Genomic DNA, 22,823 nt, shown 5'->3' on the forward strand with positions numbered 1-22,823 from the left:
TGACTACCTGGCCCCATTGCCTGGTTGCCTGAGTTAAATTGCCACTGTCTTAATTACTGGCTTGCTGTCATTAGGTCAATCACCAAATTCTGTGTTTGTTTCTCATCTGTAAAATGAGGATGAGAACATTAACACCAATTGTAAAGCATTGTTGAGAGCTAAATGAGTTATTAGGTGTCACATACTTATAAGAGTTCCTAATATAGTAAGTACTCAGTAGGCATTAGCCATCACTTTTCCTTCTGGACCTCTGCTATCCAGAAGTATAACGTGACCCAAATAGTAATTTTAAGTTTTCTAGTGGCCACATTTTATTTTTTTTTTAATTTTTTTTTTATTTATTATTTATGATAGTCACACACACAGAGAGAGAGAAGCAGAGACATAGGCAGAGGGAGAAGCAGGCTCCATGCACGGGGAGCCCGACGTGGGATTCGATCCCAGGTCTCCAGGATCACGCCCTAGGCCAAAGGCAGGCGCTAAACCGCTGCGCCACCCAGGGATCCCATCTAGTGGCCACATTTTAAAAGGCAAACAACAACAACAACAACAAAACAACATGAAATTATTATGATTTTTAAAAGATTTTATTTATTTATTCATAAGAGATACACAGAGAGAGAGGCAGAGACACAGGCGGAGGGAGAAGCAGGCTGTCTATGGGGAGCATGACACCGGACTGGATCCCAGGACCCCGGGATCACGACCTGAGCCAAAGGCAAATAGATGCTCAACCAGTAAGCCACCCAGGGGTCCTGAAATTATCTTAAATGGATCTTATGTAGCCAAATATATCCAAAACGGTAATCAATTTTGTAATCAATTACCCAGTTTATAACCAATATAAAACTATGAATATTTTATTTTACATCTTTTTGGTACTAAGTCTCAGAAATCCGATGCGCATTGTACACCCACGGCACATTTCAACTTGGGCCAGCCACGTCATTTGCGGCCGGTGGCAGCGCGGCCCCGAGGGGCCCCACTGCCGCCGCCCAGTCGCCCCCCCACGGCTCCTTCCCGCGACCTGGGGCCCGCGCCCCAGGCCCCGCCCCGCGCCCCGCCCAGGTTACGTCACAGAGCTCGCGGGCCCCGCGGGCGGGGAGGCCCGGGCCGGCCGCGTGTGCCCGGCCGCTCGCATCCTCCCTGCTTCAGGCACCCAAGTTCTGAAAGGAAGCGACGTCCACCACAGAGCCGCGGCCACGGTCGGTCTGCCCGCCCGCCGCCCGGGCGCCGGCGGGCGGGAGGCGGTAGTCTGAAGCCCCCATGCGTCCCTCGCCCCCAACGGCCCTCCGCTCGCGCCGCTACCACGCCGAGGTCGAGGCGGCGGGGCCGCCGCCCATTGGCCCGCCGCAGCCCTTCGCCCGCCCCCTCGCCGGGCTCATTGGTCCGAGCAGCGGCGCCCGCGGGATAGGCGGCGGTGACGCCCCTCCCTCGCGCCGGCCCTCAAGAGGGCGACGAGGAAGCGGCAGCCTCCCTGCGCCCCGCCCCACGGGCTCGCTCGGTGGCTCCGGCTCCTCCCGACTTCTCCCGGCTCCTCCCGGCTCCTCCCGGCCCTCTCCCGGCTCCCTCCGGCTCCGGCTCCGGCGCAGCGGCCGCGGGTAGGTGCGGCGACAGGCGGGGCCCGATCGGAGGGGCGGCCTCCCCACTGTCCCGGGGGCTGCCCGCGCCGCGCCCCGCGGCCGCCCGGGACCCAGCGGGGCCCGCCTGAGGCGGGGGAGGGCGGTGGCCGGGGGCCTGGGGGACGCGGCGGCGGCCGGGCGGGGGGCCTGCGGGCGGGGTCTTCCAGGCTTCGGGGCGCTCTCCGGGGTGCCCTTGGGGCCAAGCGGGCTGAGAGGACCGCGGCTTCGGGCGTCTGGAGCGTGGGGCCGAGCGGCATGCCTCAGGCTCTGGATGGGGCTGCGCCCGCAGAGCGGGGGTCGTCTGCGGTCTGCGGCCCTGGGTGGGGCTCGGGGACGCAGGCGATCTCAAAGGTCATTCCCTGAGATTTAGGGGGGGTCAGTTGAGGTGGGGCTGATGTGAAGTGGCGTGCCCCGTCCGGGGTTACGGGCGGGGCTGAGGGGCGGTCCGAAGAACCGGGCCGCCGCCTGGGCTCCCTGCGAGCGTTCCCTCTGGCACTGTTGGGGGACTGGCGTTGTGTCTGGCTGCGGCAGGGCGGGCGAAGCCGTCGCGGCAAGGGTGGGGACGGGAGGATTGGGACAGGGACCTGGAGGGGGCAGTTGGGAACGTTACCCACAGCTGAGATTGTGATTTAGCACTTGGACCAGGTTTCTCCGCTAGGGTGTTGCCCGAGCTCTTTTTTTTTTTTTTGGTGAAATTACCTCGTGGGGGAACGTTGGTTTTTTTTTTTTTTTTTTTTGCTTCCACCCAGGAACGTGTAAATTAAATACATTTGCTACTTTTGGGAAGAGGCAGTCATTATGCTTAGGTTTGTGTTTTAGGACCCAGACCCGGGTGTGAAACGTGCTTCTCGGGAAGGTTAGTGTTACCCAGCTTTCTCCTGGAAACCCCCTTTCTCCTTTCCCTCCTCTGGTTCAGTTACACTATTGCTCCCCAGGGCCTCTCGGTTCGCTCTCCCTGGCTGCATAGCATTGCAGTGTTTCTTGCTGTCTCTCTCTCTCTCTCTCTCTCTCTCCCCCGCCCAGTTTCCCTGCTGTTGTGCTTTTGGCAACTGCCTCTGCTCTTTCCCAGGGATGGTTGTGGCATTGCATCAGGGGATATTTGTGCTTGTAATTTGCTCACTCAGCCCAGGAAGAGGGAGAATAGTTTACTGCAGCGTTGGGAGGGGGGGGTGCCGTCAGCTCGGCTGGGTAGGCAGAGAAATGGGTGTGGTGAGGGAATACAGCTGCTCTAGGCCTATAGGGTAACACTGCCCAGTCATCAGCTCAAAGAGATTCAAAGAGCAGCAGCAACAGCTATTTTTATAAATCAGTTCTGAATCCAAGCTGAGCACATGGATTTAGAGTGAACAGTTGTCATGCTCTAACTATTACTGGCTGGGTGTTTGGTAGACAACATTGGAGTTGCTAAGCGAGAACCTTACAGTGCAGCAGGTACTTTACTTGAAGCTTTATAACTTTGCTCTTCTCACCTTTCTGGAATGGGACATCTCTCTTCAGGGGGTCTTTCCAATGAAGTGGTTTGATGGTCCAGACTTCTCCTTTTCAGATGAAATGCTTCTACATCAGTGGTGGTCTTCCTCTCCAATTTGGCTTAAAAATAATAGAGCTAATCACCTTTTGAGCACTTGCCATCTTCCAGGCACCGAGTCGTAGGTATTTGTTTACAGATGGGGAAATTGAGACTGATAGGAATAAGGGGTCACACAGATAGTTGTGTGGCAGAACTGGCATCCACATCAAGGTCTCTCTGACCCCCCCCCCCAACAGTAGTTCAGAAACTGTGAAATTTTTGGTTCACACAGGGGTGATTTAAGCACTTGAGAATTTATTCATGAAAAGTAATCTCACCAGAGACTGATAAACCAGATACTAGTTTACTGACACTGAAAGTATAAAGTGCCCTGTACACAATTGGAATTAATTATCCACTGGCTAGTAAATCTTTGTTTCTGGGCAGACAAATCAGTAATAAAAAGGCAATTGATTATAGAATGGGGACTAAGGGCCCTGCATGTTCTTAGGGAATGTTTTCATCAAGTTACTGAATCCTAGTGAGTCTCCCATTTCCCATTGAAGAAATGCATACATTAATGTTTGACAGTGCTGGGAGGATTCTAAAAACATTTTCTCACTCCATCTCAAAAATTTTTAAATCATCTCTCTTTTTTTTTTTTTTTTTAAGATTTTTATTTATTTATTAATGAGAGACACAGAGAGAGGCAGAGACACAGGCAGAGGGAGAAGCAGGCTCCAGCATGCAGGGAGCCTGATGCAGGACTCAATCCCGGGTCTCCAGGATCACACCCTGGGCCAAAGGCAGGCCCCAAACCACTGAATCACCCAGGCTGCCCTAACCATCTTTCATATATTTGTCATCTTAGCACATTTTTACCTGTGTTAAAATTCTCAAATTTGAAAGTTTACATATTAAAAAGTCATCTTTTTTTTTTTTTTTTTTAAGATTTTATTTATTTATTTATGAGAGACAGAGGCAGAAACATAGGTGGAGGGAGAAGCAGGCTCCTCTCAGGACTCTATTCCAGGACCTCAGGATCATGCCCTGAGCGGAAGGCAGATGCTCAGCCGCTGAGCCACCCAGATGTCCCAAAGTCATTTTCCATTGTTTGCTGACACTGAAGGAAGCACTTGGATTTTACGTCTGGGTGGCTTAGCTTTATTTTTATTTTTTATTGAGGATATGAAAACTTTTAATTAATCACATACTCTGGCTTTAAGAGTAGGACAGGTTTCCCAGGATTGCTTGAAATGAATTGAGAGCTGGGAATGATACTGCCTTGTGTTTTTCATTTTGGTTATAGGGTGTGTGTGTGTGTGTGTATGTGGGTGTGTGGAAGTGAGTATTCCCTTGTGGGAAGAGGGGCTTGTGTGGTTTGAACCTCTCACCCACATCAAGATAGGTGACTTAGCTTTAGTCAGAATTAGTTCTTTTTTTTTTTTTTAAGATTTATTTTTATTTATTTATGATAGACATAGAGAGAGAGAGGCAGAGACACAGGCAGAGGTAGAAGCAGGCTCCATGCAGGGAGCCCGATGTGGGACTCGATCCCGGGACTCTAGGATCGTGCCCTGGGCCAAAGGCAGACGCGAAATCGCTGAGCCACCCAGGGATCCCTCCCTTTTTTTTTTTTAAGATTTTATTTATTCATTCATGAGAGAGAGAGAGAGAGGCAGAGACAGAGACAGAGGGAGAAGCAGGTGCCATGCAGGGAGCCTGATGCCGGACTTGATCTTAGAACTCCAGGATCACGCCCTGGGCCAAAAGCAGGCGCCAACGGCTGAGCCACCCAGGCGTCCCAGAGAGAGGGGTCTTCCTGATTTCAGTGTCTTGTTCTTTTTACCGATTTTGTTTTTGAATTTTGTGATTCATCCTTTGTCTCTTGAAAAAAAAAAATTTTTTTTTTTTTAATTCATGAGAGAGAGAGAGAGAGAGGCAGAGACACAGGCAGAGGGAGAAGCAGGCTCCATGCAGGGAACCTGATGTGGGACTCGATCCTGGGACTCCAGGATCACACCCCGGGCTGAAGGCAGGCGCTAAACCACTGAGCCACCCAGGGATTCCCCTGTCTCTTGAAATTTTTGTTCTTGACCCTTCATATTTGAGGCATTGATTTTCTCTTTCCTCCTCTCTTTTTTTTTTTTTTTTTAAAGATTTTTATTTATTTATTCATAGACTCAGAGAGAGGGCCAGAGACACAGGGAGAGGGAGAGGGAGAAGCAGACATCATGCAGGGAGCCCAATGTGGGACTCGATCCCGGGTCTCCAGGATCACACCCAGGCTACAGGCGGCACCAAACCGCTGCACCACCGGGGCTGCCCTTTCCTCCTCTTTCTACTCCTCTTTTCCTTCTCCTCCTTTTCCTTTTTTTCTTTCTTCTTTTTAAAATTATTATTTTCTTAAGTAATCTCTTCTCCCAACATGGAGCTCATGCCAAGAGTTGCATGTTCTGCCAACTGAGCCAGCCAGGTACCCCTCTTCTTTTAAAATTAAAAAAAAAATTTTTTTTTTTTAATGATAGTCACAGAGAGAGAGAGAGAGAGAGAGAGAGGCAGAGACATAGGCAGAGGGAGAAGCAGGCTCCATGCACCGGAAGCCCGACGTGGGATTCGATCCCGGGTCTCCAGGATCGGGCCCTGGGCCAAAGGCAGGTGCTAAACCGCTGTGCCACCCAGGGATCCCTTTTTAAAAAATATTAACCATGGTTAGTTGATGAGTAGGCTTTATTTTTCCTTAAAAAGCAAGAAAATCTGAGGAACATTTTGACCTAATGGAAGTCATCTGGTGGTTCATTTGATTTGGTCAATTTTAAAAAGAAACTGAGTAAATACCACTGATTTTACTTTGTTCTTATAAATGGCACTTTTAGAACCAGGTTCCTGGGGCAGCCCCAGTGGCTCAGTGGTTTAGCACCACCTTCAGCCAGAGGTGTGATCCTGGAGACCCGGGATTGAGTCCCATGTCAGGCTCCCTGCATGGAGCCTGCTTCTCCCTCTGCCTGTGTTTCTGCCTCTCTCTTTCTCTCTCTCTCTTTCTCTGTGTGTGCCTCTCATGAATAAATAAATAAAATATTAAAAAAAAATAGAACCAGGTTCCTGTGGATTTACTGCTAGGAATGTGTTGAGGACAAGTATGGTCAAGAAAGGGGATAAAGCAAACTGACATATATGGGGGATCATATTCATCACCCTTTTAGAGCTCTCTAGGGTTAATCTCTCAATACAGACTTGATGGGAATTGTTTTGTATGCCCTTAAATTTTTGTTTAATTAATTTATTTTTGGAGAGAGAGGGAGCCGGGGGTGGGGCAGAGGGAGAGGGAGAAGCATGTTTTAAGCATACTCTGTACTGAGTGCAGAGGGATTTGGGGATCAATCTCATGACCCTGTGATCTTGACCTGAGCTTAAACCAAGAGAAGAAGAGGAGGCTTGACCCACTCTGCCACCCAGGCACCCCTGTATGTCATTAAATTCTGAGTTCAAAAGTCAATTCAGCTTACTTTGGTGTTTCTTTATGTGGTAGTAAAGTTAAATTTTTTTTTTTTTTAAGATTTTATTTCAGAGTCTGTGCATTTCAAGGGGCAGAGGGAGGGGGGAAGAGAGAGAGAGAGAGAGAGAGAGAATCCCAAGTGGACTCTGCCAGGCTCTATCTCATGACCCTGAGATCATGATCCAGTCTGACACCCAACAGACTGAGCCACCCAGGCAGCCTGAAAAGTTAGTCTTCTCACCATAAAACCTATCTTATCAGTTTGCATATATTTAAAGTTTTTTTTTGTTGTTGTTGTTTTAAGATTTTATTTATTTATTCATGAGAGACAGAGAGAAGGCAGAGACACAGGCAGAGGGAGAAGCAGACTCCCCATGGGGAGCCTGACGCGGGACTTGATTCCCGGGATCATGCCCTGAGCCAAAGGCAGATAGATGCTCAACCGCTGAGCCACCCAGGCATCCCTGTATTTAAATTTCTTTTAAATGTATTGCTTTTCTTCACTTTCTGACTTTGCAAGAAGGCAGTTTAAAAAACAATTTATTTTCAAATAATTCTAGATTTACAGAAGATTGTAAAAACATTACAGAATTTCCGTATAATTTTCCTAATGTTAACATCTTATATAATGATACATTTATTAAAATTAGGAAATCAGGGGCATCTGGGTGTGGTTCAGTGGTTGGAGTGTCTGCCTTTGGCTCAGGTTGTGGCCCGCAATCCTGGGATCGAGTTTTGCATTGGGCTACCTACCCATAGGGAGCCTGCTTCTTCCTCTACCTATGTCTCTGCCTCTCTTTGTGTGTGTCTCATGAATAAATAAATACAATCTTTTAAAAAATTAGGAAATCAATATTAGTTTAAGATTATTTTAACTTGGGGATCCCTGGGTAGTTCAGCGGTTTGGCGCCTGCCTTAGGCCCAGGGCGGCATCTTGGAGTCCCGGGTTCAAGTTCCGAATCGGGCTCCCTGCATGGAGCCTGCTTCTCCTCTGCCTGTGTCTCTGCCTCTCTCTCTCATGAATAAATAAATAAAATCTTTTAAAAAAGAAAAGATTACTTTAACTAGATTATAAGCTTTCCTCTCCTTTCCCTAATTTTTCCCCAGTGATAACCCTTTTTCTGTTACAGGATCTGATCCAGGATGCCACATTCCATTCAGGTGTCCTGTTTCCCTGGTTTCTGACAATCTGTGAAAGTTTCTTAGTCTCTCCTTGCCTTTCTCTCCTTGACACCTTTGAGTAGCAGTTATTTGCAGAATGTTTCTGAATTGGGATTTCTGGTATTTTCTCATGATTACCCTGAACTTAGGCATTTTGAGGGAGAGTACCATAGAGATGGTATGCCCTTTCTTGTTACATCATATTGCATATCAGGGGATACCTGATAGCAAAGTGACTTACTACTGATGTTAACGTTGATAACTTGATTAAGGTAATATCTACCTGGTTTCACTAAAGTGATTATTTTTCCATTTCCTTACTTTATTTGTTAGAAGCTAGAAATAAGTCACTAAGTCAAGCCCATTTCTGGAGGAAGGGAATTAAACTCTACCTCCTGAAGGGATCAGTATTGAAAAATTTGGGAGCCTAGGTTATTATTATTATTATTTTTAAGATTTTTATTTATTCATGAGAGACACAGAGAAAGAGGCAGAGACATAGGCAGAGGGAGAAGCAGGCTCCATGCAGGGAACCCGATGTGGGACCTGATCCCGGAATCACAACCTGAGCCAAAGGCAGATGTTCAACCACTGAGTCGCCAGGTATCCTGGGAGCCTATGTTAGAATCACCCACAGTAATGAATAAATATTTTGGGGAGGTTCTCTGAGGCTCTACAGAGATCTAAATTTCATCCACTAATTTTAGCATTCATGGATGAAATTTGCCTGCAGTGGCAATTGCTGTGTAACTGTAGTAGTGATTTTCTATATCCCTCATTCCTTCTACATTTATTATTTGGAATTCTGAGTAAGATTTGTACATGCCCCTCCCCAAATTTATTCATTTGTATCTGTATGGATTTATGAATACTTATTTTTTCCTTTGGGTTGTAATCCAATACAGTACTTTATTGCTTACATTCTTTTGGCTTTGGCCATTTGGCACTTATGTTCTTTTGATATGTTTCCCTTTTCTTTTTTTTCTTTTTCTTTCTTTCTTTTTTTTTTTTTTTTTTGGAGCTTACTTTCTGGTGCTGCAAGATGCTCCAGCCTCATCTTGTATTTTCCTTGCCCCAGCCCCCAGGAAAAAAAAATCATTTTTCCAAGGAGCCTTGGTTTCTTTTATTGGAGAAAAATATTTAGAAACTCAGATCTGGTTTCTAAATGAACTGGATGTACACTGCTACTGGGCTATCACTGCTTGTAGGTCGTCTTAGAGGGCAGACCTAGGAAATACCTGTTTGTATGCTGACCCAGGTTGACACATATCTATGTTTATTTCCATAGCTATCAGTATATAAATATGATGTTGTCATACTGGTCTCTCTGACTCTAGTCCAGTACCATAGATTCCTTCTAGCATTCTTTTCCTTGCTTATTTGTAACTTCTTTTTCTGACCGTGAGAAACTTGGCTCTTGTTATTTATATTTACTTAACTGTTCAACCTTAGTGTATATGTAAAGTAGGAGAATGCAGTTTTCATTATCACATAAATTTCCAAGGCATTTTGCAGTTAATTAATTTAAATTATACTCCTATAATATTGGTATTTTAAATTACTGTTTTTCAGTTTAAGTGGAGAGGTGATGTCATTTGCCCTTGGCCAAACAGGAAGTGAGTGACTACAGCTAGATTTGATGACCTATTCTCCCAGTGCTGTGCTTGATCCTAAGCAAAACAGTCTTCATTATCAGGTATCTTGACTAACAAGTCAACCTTTGTCCCTTCTTGGTAGGATTGCTCCTTTTAATTAAATACGTTTTTGGTTTTTAGATTTTTTTTTTTAAACTTTTGACCGGTTGACAGCAAGGATAATTCCTTTTCTGGAATTATTTTGTCCCACTTAAGTTTTTTCCAGACTAAACAGTTTTTCCCCCCAGCCACTTCTTATGAAGTGTGCTTTCTAAACCTTTTACTATGTTGGGCATCTCCTCTGGATGCGGTAGTTTGTCAGTTATGGTCTGATCCAGATACTGTATTTAGTCCTGGAAATAAGTGACTAAGGAATTCAAAATGACCCCTTCCCTTGGGGAGCTTACCACTTAGTTTCCACCCTTGCTGCTTTAAAATAATTCTTTCTTTTCATATCCACTTTCAGGGTTAGTTTATACTTGTCTGGCAGTAAGCTCCCCTCTAGGTCTTTTTCTCTAGAGCTGCGATTAACCCAAGTCTTCATTCTTGATTGGTTGATTTTCTGATTCTCTGTGTTGGACTCTTTTTACACTCCTATTTTCTTTCTATAAATCCAGTTTCTGTCCATTGTTCCAGAGGAGGCATTTTGGTTCCTATTATCCTGTGCCTTTGTTACCCTTCCTGTGTCTATAATTTTGATACGGTTTTTTTTTTCTATATTTTGACTTGAGTTGATTAAGAAAATATTCACCTAGAGAGTGCCAAGATCAGATCTTAGTAGTGTGTAATTAGAGATAAAACTTAATACTTTATTTTCTCCTTACTTCTGACTGGTATTTCCAAAGATTTTGGTTCTGATTTTCTGCTATAGTTTGTGTGCAAAATTACAATTAAAATATTTTACATCTGGGCAGCCCCCGTGGCGCAGTGGTTTGGCGCCGCTTGCAGCCTGGGGTGTGATCCTGGAGACCCGGGATTGAGTCCCATGTCAGGCTCCCTGCGTGGAGCCTGCTTCTCCCTCTGCCTGTGTCTCTGCCCCTCTCCCTGTGTGTCTATGAATGGATAAATAAAATCTTAAAAAAAAAATTTTTTTTACATCCTTTTTTTTTTTAATATTTTATTTTTAAGTAATCTCTACACCCATCGTGGGGCTTGAACTTACAACCCCAAGGTAAAGAGCTCAGTTAAGCATCAGACTTTTTTTTTTTTTTTTAAAGATTTTATTTATTCATGAGAGACACAGAAAGAGAGGCAGAGACATAGGCAGAGGGAGAAGCAGGCTCCATGCAGGGAGTCCGATGTGGGACTCGATCCTGGGACCCCGGGATGATGCCTTGAGCTGAAGGCAGACACTCAACCATTAACCCACCCGGGCATCTCAGCATTGGAGTCTTGACTTCAGGCCAGGTCATGATATCAAGTTGTGAGATTGAGCCTGGGTGGGTTAGGCTCTGAGCTCAGTTAGAAGTTGGTTTGAGATTTTCTCCCTCTCCTTCTGCCCCTCCTGCACTCGTGAGCTTGCGTGCACTTGTGCGCGCGCTCTCTCTCTCTCTTTCTCCCTTTCTCTCAAATGAAATCTTAAAAAAAAAAAAAAGTTGCATGCTTTAGCAACTGAGCCAACCAGGTGCCCCTAAAATATTCTACATCTTAAACTCTGAAGACATAGCTAGTTCATTTGTTCTTTTCTTTCTTTTTTAAGATTTATTTATTTGAGAGAGTGAGAGGGAGATTGCTGAGCGTGGAGCTGAAGTGGGGCTCAATCTTATGACCTTGAGATCATGACCTGAGCCAAAATCAAGAGTTGAATGCTTAACTGACTGAGCTACCCAGTGCCCCTCAGCTAGTTCTTTCTAATGGTAGTTATTGATTATTGATTGAAGTTAAGTTATATAATTATGAAAAGTATAAGTTCTGACTTATTCACATGTAAAATGCCTTCTATTTCATTATCTCTCCACTCATACGTGTTGAAACTGTTGTGGAAAAACTTAAAGCTTTTGGGGAGTATAATTTATGGAATGAAAAATTTAGGGGAGATTGAGGATAGTGGTCAGTGGGAATGGAAGTTAGAGCCGCTTAAGAAAAATGTTGCTTCCTAAAGTGACTCCCCTCTCTGAGCTCAGTTTTTGTTAAACTGAGATTCCTTTTTTTTTTAACTATCTGAAATTCTTGATCAGATGTTCATTTGGGTTATCCCATTTTCTCTGTGAGGAATACAAGTACACTAGGAGTATTCCAGAGAGCCTTTAATCATCATGTTATATGTAGAACATATTTTCTTTGAAATAATTTGTATTAGGATGCAAATATTCCTTTGGGTGTTGGTAAGTATTTTCTTTCCTTTTTTCCTCTTTCTCTCTCTCTCTCTCTTTCTTTTTTATAGGTAAGTGATTTCTGAGTTTAGGGAAGAGTGGGTAAAGGGAGAGGGTGGAGAGTAAGACCGACTTACAGACGTTTTTCCCTTGTATCAAGTCAGGTATCAGCTTTAGAAAACCTTTTTGATATTTTTCTTAGTATGGTCAAGTATTCCTCTTTGGTATTTTCACCAATATATATCTTTGGGCATATGTTATTCCATATTAAAAAGATTAAGTTAAATAACATACCATAAAATTTACTATTTATCTATTTATTTATTTATAAAAATTTTTTATTTATTTATGATAGTCACACAGAGAGAGAGAGAGGCAGAGACATAGGCAGAGGGAGAAGCAGGCTCCATGCACCGGGAGCCCGACGTGGGATTTGATCCCGGGTCTCCAGGATCGCGCCCTGGGCCAAAGGCAGGTGCCAAACCACTGCACCACCCAGGGATCCCCAAATTTACCATTTTAAATTGTAGAAGTATAGAGTATAGAAGTCATTTTGGGTTTTGTGTATTCAAAGTATTGTGTAATCATTACCACTATATAATTCCAGAACATTTGCATCATTCCCAAAAGACATCCCAAACCCATTAGCAGTCACTTCCATCCGCCCCCCCCCCACGCCTCCAATCTCTGTCAACCACAGCTCTAATTTCTGTCGCTGGATTTGCCCATTCTGGGCATATCCTATAAATTGAATCATATAATATATAGCCTTTTTTTTTTTTTTTTAAAGATTTTATTTATTCATGAGAGGGAGGTAGAGACACAGGCAGAGGGAAAAGCAGACTCTCTGTGCAGAGCCTAATGTGGGACTTGATCCTAGGACCCCAGGATCATGACCTGAGCCAAAGGCAGATGCTCAACCATTGAGCCTCCCAGGAGCTCCATATATAGCCTTTTGTATCTGGATTTTTTCATTAGCATGTTTCCAAAGTTTGTCCATGTTGTAGTCTGTATCAGTATGTCATTTTTTTTCTCTTGAAGATTTATTTGAGAGAGAGAGGGAACACTTTCATGCAGGGAGGGGTAGGGGTAGAGGGAGAGAGAGAATCTCAAGCAGACTCCCCACTAAGCACAGAGACCAGTGTGGAGCTCAGTCTCATGACCCTGAGAAGAGTTGGGAGGCTGAACTGACTGAGCCACTCAGGCACCCCAGTACTTCATTCCTTTTTGTGGATGAATAGTACTCATTGTATGGGAATATACCATATTTAGTTTATCCTTTCATAGGTGGGTTGTTTCCACTTTTTAGCTATTATGAATAATGCTAGTGTGAACTTTTTTTTGAGGGAGGGAGAGAGAGAATCCCAGGCAGGATCCACGCCCAACACAGAATCCAGTCTCATGACCCTGAGCTAAAATCAAGAGTCAAATGCTTAACTGACTAAGCCATTCAGAAGCCCGAATGCTGCTGTGAACATTTGTGTATGACTTTTTTTTTTTTTAAGATTTTATTTATTTATTCATGAAAGACACACACACACACACAGAGGCAGAGACACAGGCAGAGCAAGAAGCAGGCTCCATGCAGTGAGCCCGATGTGGGACTCGATCCCTGGTCTCCAGGATCACACCCTGGGCTGAAGGCGGCGCTAAACCACTGAGCCACCCAGGCTGCCTTGTGTACGACTTTTTGTGTGGACATATGTTTTTTTCATTTTTTTAAAAAAATATTATTTATTTGAGAAAGAGGGCACAAGTAGGGGAGGGGGAGGGAGAGAGAGAGAAGCAAACTCCCCATTAAGCCAGGAGCCCAACTCAGGGCATAATCCCAGAACCCTGGGATCATGACCTGAGCCGAAGGCAGATGCTTAACCGACTGACCCACCCAGGTGCCCTTATATGTTTCTGTTTATCTTGGGTATATATCTAAGAGTGGAATTATTGGGTCATATGGTAATTCTATGTTTAACCTTTTGAGGAACTGCCAGACTGCTTTCCATACTGGTCACACCTTTTTATGTTCCCATTAGCAGTATATGAGGGTTCCAGTTCTTCCACATCCTTACAAACACTTGCTATTATATGTCTTTAAAACTCTGTTTTTAGGGATGCCTGGGTGACTCAGTGTTTGAGCATCTGCTTTGGCTCAGGGTGTGATTCTGGAGATCCGGGATCGAGTCCCACATCGGGCTCCCTGTGAGGAGCCAGTTTCTCCCTCTGCCTATGTCTCTGTCTTCTCTCTGTGTCTCTCATGAGTAAATAAATAAAAATCTTTAAAAAAAAAAATCTTAAAAAAATTTTTTTTTATTATATACCATTAAATGGATATGCCATATCCATTGATGTGTTTTTATTCTGAGATAGTTCTAAACATTTCTCAGTTATCATTTATTGCTTGGGCTTGAAATGATTCCTCCAGATTTATTAATTATTGCTCACTGGTCAGTTCTGATGGTCTCTCCTTCCTTCCACTGTTATTTTTTATTATCTTAACTATTTGACCCCTTTTACCTATTTTTCCCCACGCACCACTTCTCTGCCTCTGGTAGCCACCAATGTTATATGTCTTCATTTCCATCCTAGTGGGTGTGAAGGGATACATCATTGTGATTTTGATTTCCCTGATGACTAATGTGCTTATTGGCTATTTCTAGATAATATTTGAAGAAATGTGTATTAAGATCCTTTCCCCATTTTGAATTAGGTTCTTTGTTTTCATTTTTGAATTTTAAGTCTTTAGATACAAATTCCTTATCAAATTCATGATTTGAGGGATCCCTGGGTGGCGCAGCGGTTTGGCGCCTGCCTTTGGCCCAGGGTGCGATCCTGGAGACCCAGGATCAAATCCCACATCAGGCTCCCGGTGCATGGAGCCTGCTTCTCCCTCTGCCTATGTCTCTGCCTCTCTCTCTCTCTCTGTGACTATCATAAATAAATAAAAATTAAAAAAAAAAATTCATGATTTGCAAATATTTTTGCAAATATTTATTCTGTGGGTTTTCTTTTTTATTTTCTGACTTTCTAATTTGGATGAAGGCCACTTTATCTGTTTTTTTCTGTGGTTGCTTGTACTTTAGGTGTCACATCTAAGGATCTCTAGCCTAATATAAAATCACAAAGATTTCTGCCTGTTTTTCTTTTACAGATTTGGTAGTTTTAGCTGTTACATTTAGGTTTTGGGTGCATTTTGAGTTATTTTTTTATATATGGTGTAAGGTAGGGGTCCAAATTCTTTATTTTTTTTTGCATGTGGATATCCAGTTCTTGTACCATTTGTTGAAAAGACTTTTCTTTTTCCATTGAATTACTTGACACTCATTTTTTTTTCTTCTATAAGATTTATTTATTTTGAAATGAGCATGCATAGGAGTTGGGGGAGGAGCAGAAGGGGGGGAGAGAGAGAGAGAGAGAGAGAGAAGCAGACTCCCTGCTGAGTGTGGAGCCCCACACACAGCTCAATCCCTCAATCCCACCTCAATCCCATGACTCTGAGATCTGTCTGGGGCCAAAATTATGAGTTGCGTGCTTAATTAACTAAGCCACCCAGAGGTGCTTTGGCACTCATTTTGAAAGTTTGTTGACCTTAGGTGTTGGGATTTTTTTTCTGCATTCTCAGTTCTGTTCCATTGACTTACATGTATGTCCTTGTGCCAGTACCACACTGTCTTGTTTACTGTAGACATTGTAGTATGTTATGTTTTGAAATCAAGAAGTGTGAGTTTGCCAACTTTGTTCTTCTTTTCAAAATTGTTTTGTCTATGCTGGATCCCATTCATTTCTGTATGAAGTTTAGGATCAGCTTGTCAGTTTCTGAATAAAAGGCAGTTAGGATTTAGACTAGGACTGTATATTTGTAGATTAACTAGGAGCATATTACCATCTTTGACAATGTTAAGTCTTCCAATCCATGAACATGGAATGTCTTTATATTTGTTTATGTCTTCTTTAATTACTTTCAATAAAGTGTTGTAGTTTTCAGTGGTTAAGGCTTGCACTTTTTTGATTAATTTTTTTGCTAAGCACTGTATTCTTTTTGATGCTGTTGTAAATGGAATTGTTTTCTTAATTTCCTTTTTATGATTGCTAATTGCTAGTACATAGAAATACAGCTGATTTTTTTGTATATTGATCTGGTGTTCTGCAATCTTGCTGAACTTATTACCTCTAATAGGTTTTTTTTTTTTTTTTTTAAGATTTATTTATTCATAAGAGCTACAGAGAGAGAGGCAGAGAAGAGCAGAGGGAGAAGCAGGCTTCTCACAGGAGCCTGATGTGGGACTCGATCCTGGATCCTGGGATCATGACCTGAGCCAAAGGCAGACACTCAACTGCTGAGCCACCCAAGTGCCCCCCTCTAATAGTTTTGTATATGTGTGAATTCCTTTTTAAAAATTTGTATATAGAGGATCCCTGGGTGGCTCAGCGGTTTAGGCCCTGAATTTGGCCCAGGGCGCGATCCTGGAGTCCCGGGATCGAGTCCCGCGTCCGGCTCCCCACATGGAGCCTGCCTCTCCCTCCTCCTATGTCTCTGCCTCTCTCTCTCTCTCTCTCTCATAAATAAATAAACCTTTAAAAAAATTTGTATTTATTTTGGAGGGAGAGAATGAGAGCATTGGGGAGGAGGGGCAGAGGGGGAGGGAAAGAGAATCTCAAGCAGATTTCTGGTGAACAAAGAGACTAATGTGGGACTTGATCTCACAATGCTGATATCAAAACTTTTTTTTATATCAAAACTTTTTAAAAAAGAATTTATTTATTCATGATAGACACACAGAGAGAGGCAGAGACACAGGCAGAGGGAAGAGAAAAGCAGTCTTCATGCAGGGGGCCTGATGTGTGGGACTCGATCCCAGGATTCTGGGATCATGCCCTGGGCTGAAGGCAGGCGCTAAACCACTGAGCCACCCAGGGATCCCCTGATATCAAAACTTGAGCCGAAATAGAGTCAGATGCTCAACCAAAGTTAATACCCAGGTGCCCCTTCCTTTGGATTTCTGCATCTTTTTTACTTATATATGCGTTTCCACTGGATTGAGATCCTCTTGAAGTCAGAGACTGTCTCAGAGTTCATTTCTTTTTCTCTATTACCAAATGTATATTCAATTAATCCTGGCATAAAAATGCCAATGAATTCATTATAGTGCAGGGTCCTAGAAAATGGCACAGAGGGAAAGTGGAGCATTGTTCAGACTGTTTTACCTCTCATAAATTGTTTTCTGAAGTCCAAAAAAGTTAAATCATCTTACTTCTATGTCTCCTTCTCTGTAGAATTGCCTCTAGTTACCCTTTGTTACTGGAACTCAGAATAGTTTGCTGTGTGTTGGAATAGGAACATTAATTTGATTTTATGTATTCTCTAGGGAAATATGTTCTGTCCTCATTCACAGAATAGGTCTTTCATGAACATAGGAGTACTTAAGATAATGTGATTGGCTATGTTGGTTGTTAATTTTGTGTTCACATTATTTCTTGGATAAACTTAAGCTCACTCATTTTCATTTCCCTCCTTATCACTAAATCATAGACACAAGGGAGACAAAACATTGGCTGTTAAAGTATAGTACCTGACCTGTTGTCTTTGTTACTGTTCTGTTTACCTTTCATTAGTAGACATGGAGAAATGCTTTTTAAAAGCATCCTGTTCTTCAGAAAAGAGAAGAGTAGCCAAATGATATTATTATTTATTATTATTATTTTTTATTTATGATAGTCACAGAGAGAGATAGAGAGAGAGAGAGAGGCAGAGACACAGGCAGAGGGAGAAGCAGGCTCCATGCACTGGGAGCCCGACGTGGGCCAAAGGCAGGCGCCAAACCGCTGCGCCACCCAGGGATCCCGCCAAATGATATTAAAATGATTTCCTGAAGAATAAATTCTCAGTGTAGTAGTAGATTGGCCATAGCAAAAGTAGTGGTGAATAATACATGTAAATTCTGGGGTCTCTGAAAAATTTCTTCTTTTAAAATATTTTATTTATTCATTTGAGAGAGAGAGAATGAGAATGAGCTGGGGGTGTGGGAGGGAGAGGGAGAAGCAGACTCCCCATTGAGCAGGGAGCCCAATGCGGGGCTCAGTCTCAGGACTCTGAGATTATGACCTGAGCCAAAGGCAGACACTTAACTATCTGAGCCACCCAAGGGCCCCTAGTAAGAATTTAGTGCCATCAGCAGTCAGGATAATTATGGTGGCTAGCCCAAGTTAGAAATTTGTGGAAGTAGCCATAGGCTGTATGGTTATGTGGTTGAGGAAACCAAGAGTATGTAATTGTTCCTTCTTTTTTTTTTTTTTTTTTTTTAAAGATTTTATTTATTCATGAGAGAGAGAGAGAGAGAGGGGCAGAGACACAGGCAGAGGGAGAAGCAGGCTCCATGCAGGGAGCCCAACGTGGGACTCGATCCCGGGACTCCAGGATCATGCCCTGGGCCGAAGGCAGGTGCTAAACTGCTGAGCCACCCAGGGATCCCCTGTAATTGTTCCTTCTGTAATCCATTTCTCAACACTAGTAGCAAAATATAGCCACCCAGGTGTCCGAAAGGGAAACCTTTTAGGTCATTAATTGAAGTTCATATTTCTCAAATTTCTCACAATTGCATTGCCCTATCAATTGTGAATTTGATTTCATAATAGTAGTTTTTGTATATCTTATTTTTTGTAGGGAACTTTATTAAAATGAGAAATTTCAGATCTGTCACAGAAGTTGAAATTGGTATAATGAAATGAACCCCATGTACTGAACACTTCTATTTATTTTTAAAAATACTTTTATTAAAAAAAAATAAAAAAAAAATAAAAATACTTTTATTTATTTATTTGAGGGAGAGAGAGAATAAGTGGTGGGGAGGGGCAGAGGGAGAGAGAGAAGCAGGCTCCCTGCTGAGCAGGAAGCCCAGCATGGGGCTTAATCCCAGGACCTGGTGAGCATTACCTGAGCTGAAGGCAGATGCTTAACTGACTGAGTTACCCCAGGTGCACCTTGTCTTTATTTTTTTATTTTCAATTTTTTGAGGGAGTGAGAGAGGAGCATATGTGTGAGCAGAGTGGGGAAGGGGGTAGAAGGAGATAGAGAGTCTTAAGCAGACTCTACATGCACCTTGGAACCTGATGCAGAGTTTTGTCTCACGACCCCGAGATCATCACCTGAGTCAAAGTCAAGAGTTAGATGCATAATTAGCTGAGTCACTCAGGCGTCCCAAGAACAGTTCTCGTAATCATCAATCTATGACCAATTTTGATTCATCCATATCCTGTTTTCCCCCCAACCCTTCTATACTGGATTATTTTGAAGCAGATCCAAGACACCATCTTATCTATAAATACTGTGGGATGTGTCTTAAAAGATAATACTTGTGTTTTAAGTATAATCACAATCACTGGAGAGCCTTTAAATTTGATAAAAATAGTTAATATTCAGATGTTTCTTTTCTGTTTCATAGATGTTTTTACAGCTGATCAGTTTGAGTACGATGCAGACAAGATTTTCATTTGGTTGATGGGTCTCTTCAGTCTCCTTTAACAGGATCTACATATCTCTTTTTCTTTGCTTCTTTTATATTGAAAAAATAAGTTATTTGTCCTGTAGAACTTTTCACAAGCTGTATTTTACTGCTTGCATCTTGGTGTTGGCATTCAACATGTTTCTCAGTTACCTATGTATTTCTTGTAAACTTTAAATCTCTAAGAGGTCTGATTTTTTTTTTTTTTGGCAGGATGCCTGCCTCATTCTTAATTTCCATTCTAAGAAAATCATTAAATGTGATGGAGTTCATGAGAAAATATCATTTAAGCTTGTGAGTAATGAGATACGGAACTGCTTTATAGTATTGATAATAGTATATTATAGCATTTTAGTTCTTTTTTTTTATTTTTTTATTTATTTATGATAGTCACAGAGAGAGAAAGAGAGAGAGAGAGAGAGGCAGAGACACAGAGGGAGAAGCAGGCTCCATGCACTGGAAGCCCGATGTGGGATTCGATCCCGGGTCTCCAGGATCGCGCCCTGGGCCAAAGGCAGGCGCCAAACTGCTGCGCCACCCAGGGATCCCAGCATTTTAGTTCTGAAGGAGACTAAGTTCTACCAGTTTTGGACTTTTCTTGGCAAGATAAACATGAAGAATATTGCTGAATTCTTCTTCTTTTTTCTTTCTTCTTCTTCTTCTTCTTCTTCTTCTTCTTCTTCTTCTTCTTCTTCTTCTTCTTCTTCTTCTTTCTATTTATTTATTCATGAGAGACACAGAGAGAGGCAGAGACATAGGCAGAGGGAGCAGCAGACTCCTCACAGGGAGCCCGATGTAGGCTGGGACTCCAGGGTCATGCCCAGAGCCAAAGGCAGACTCTCAACCGCTGAGCCACCCAGGCGTCCCCACTGAACTCTTCTATTTAGCAGTTTGTGGTACTCAGATTGGAAGGTGGTGGGGGTACAGATGAGCCAGTTCAGCTTGTCAGAGAATGCTGATCTGTATAGAAACAGTCTCTAGATATCTTAAAAGTCTAAAAAAAGTGATAGAGAACATGAGATTTGACATCTGTCCTGTGAATTCTTAAAGACTACACGTGTCTTTTTCTGAATAATCTTTTATTGTACTTGTTCCAATGGGAATATGGGAAATTTGGAAAATACAGATAAATATCAAGATAAAAAATCATTTGACACCTGGGTGGTCATCAATCATTTGATCCCCGGTCTCCAGGATCACAACCCGGGCTGAAGGTGGTGCTAAACTGCTGGGCCACTGGGGCTGCCCCTCTTTTTTTTTTTTTTTTTTTTTAATTTATTTTTGAGAAAGAGAGCCTGCAGGTGAGCAAGTGTGAGGGAGTGCAGAGGGAGAGAGAGAATCCCAGGCAGACTCCCTGGTGAGCACCGAGCCCAATGCAGGGCTCTATTTCATGACCCTGAGATGATGACCTGAGATGACCTGTGCTGAAATCAAGAGTCGGATGCTTACTGACAGTGCCCCCAAAGCTATATTTTATCTTTAATGGCTGCATAATGCTGCATCATATGGACAGGTTTTTATTTACTTAAGGTTTCTCTTGTTATTGCATATAGACTTTTTTTTTTCATCTTAGGCTGTTTTTATGTGTAAATCTGTTTATATTTCAGATTTTTAAAGATTTTATTTATTTATTCATGAGAGGGACACAGAGACAGGCAGAGACACAGCAGAGGGAGAAACAGGCTCCATGCAGGGAGCTTGATGTGGGACCCAATCCTGGGTCTCCAGGACCAGACCCTAGGCTGAAGGTGGCGCTAAAACGCTGGACCACCGGGGCTGCCCTATATTTCAGATTTTTATAATGATAGATTCTTTTGTTTAAAAACAAATGTATTGGGATGCCTGGGTGGCTCAGCGGTTGAACGTCTGTCTGCCTTTGGCTCAGGGCATGATCCTGGATTCCCAGGATAGAGCCCAGCATTGGGCTTCCTGCATGGAGCCTGCTTCTCCTCCCTCTGCCTGTGTCTGCCTCCCTTTCTGTGTCTCTCATGAATAAATAAAATCTTTAAAAAAATGTCTTGAGATATAATTTACACAACCTAAAATTCACACTCGTTTTTTTTTTTTTTTTAGCGTATTTACTAAGTCTTTCCACGATCACTGCTATCATAATTTTTTTTAAGGTTTTCTTTTTTTTTTAATTTTTATTTATTTATTTATGATAGTCACACACACACACACACAGAGAGAGAGAGAGAGGCAGAGACATAGGCAGAGGGAGAAGCAGGCTCCATGCACCGGGAGCCCGACGTGGGATTCGATCCCGGGTCTCCAGGATTGCGCCCTGGGCCAAAGGCAGGCGCCAAACCGCTGCGGCACCCAAGGATCCCTGCTATCATAATTTTTTAAAAAAATTATTTATTTATTTTGGTGAGGTAGAGAAGCAGAGGGAGAGGGGGAAACAAGCGGACTCCATGGCCGACATGGGGCTCCATCTCTCCACCTTGAGATTAATGACTGGAGCCAAAACCAAGAGTCTGAGCCTTAACTTACTATACCACCCTAGTGCCCCGCCCCCCCCCCCCCATCTAATTTTTGAGTATTTCTTCACTCCAAAAGAAACTTTGTATTCATTAGCATTTCCCTGCTTTCTTCCCCCAAGCCCTGGCAATCTCTAGTCTTTCTTTTTTTTTTAAAAGATTTTATTTATTCATTCATAGAGACACACAGAAAGAGGCAGAGACACAGGCAGAGGGAGAAGCAGGCTCCATGGCAGGGAGCCCGATGCGGGACTCGATCCCGGGTCTACAGGATCACACCCTGGCTGCAGGTGGTGCTAAACCGCTGCGCCACCAGGGCTGCCCTCTCTAGTCTTTCTATTACAGATTTGCCTATTCTGGCCATTTCATAGAAGTGGAATTATAATAGATGGCCTTTTGTGTCTGCTATATTTAACCTAGCATAATGTTTTCAAGGTACATTCATCTTGTAATATTTATCAGTACTTTGTTCCTTTTTGTGGGCCCATAATATTCCTTTGGATATCTACATTGTGTTTATCTGTCAGTTGATGGACATTTGAGTTTCTATTGTTTAGCTATATGAATAATACTGCTGTAAACGTGCAAGTTTTTATGTGGATGTACATTTTCATATCTCTTGATTTATATACTTAGGAGTGGAATTGCTGGGTCATATGGTAATTCTATGTTTAGCCTTTTGATTAACTACCAGACTAAAAGTGTTAGGGGCTGTACCTAGGGTGCCTGGCTGACTCAGCAGAACACATCATTCTTGATCCTGAGTTTGTGGGTTTGAGCCCCACATTGGGTGTAGAAATTACATAAAAATAAGATCTTAAAAAAAATAGCTGTACCATTTGACATTCCCACTAGCAATATATGAAGGTTCCAGTTAGATTCCAGTAAGGCTCCACATTGTGATAGATTCTTTTTTTTTTTTTTTTTTTTTAAGATTTATTTATTTGAGAGAGAGCACATGAGTGGGGAGTCTGAAGTAACTTGTCATAGTTAACAAATTGCAATTACTAGTGACAGAGAGGTATAGTATGTTAGTAATAGTATTGGACTAGATATCAAAAGACCAGGGTTTAGGTCTCAGCTCTATCACACCTGGGGCAAATCAGTGAATCTGT

At 42.9% G+C, this 22,823-nt stretch overlaps 1 protein-coding gene across 31 annotated transcripts in view; it reads left to right on the forward strand.

Moving 5' to 3' along the window:
* Positions 1–1,093: 1,093 nt before the first annotated feature.
* Positions 1,094–22,823, forward strand: part of MAP4 (microtubule associated protein 4) — a 204,789-nt gene continuing 183,059 nt past the window's right edge. For 7 of the 31 annotated variants that reach the window (XM_025455679.3, XM_025455680.3, XM_025455681.3 and 4 more), the window contains exon 1: positions 1,419–1,601. The gene's annotated coding sequence lies outside the window, so the exon portion shown is untranslated. Of the gene's footprint in view, positions 1,206–1,416; positions 1,602–9,361; positions 9,486–22,823 lie in introns of those variants that run through there. The other 24 variants (XM_025455691.3, XM_049098002.1, XM_049098006.1 and 21 more) reach the window with 9 other exon arrangements.

The sequence above is a fragment of the Canis lupus genome, chromosome 20, assembly GCF_003254725.2.
Source record: "Canis lupus dingo isolate Sandy chromosome 20, ASM325472v2, whole genome shotgun sequence".
Classification (NCBI taxonomy): Eukaryota; Metazoa; Chordata; class Mammalia; order Carnivora; family Canidae; genus Canis; species Canis lupus.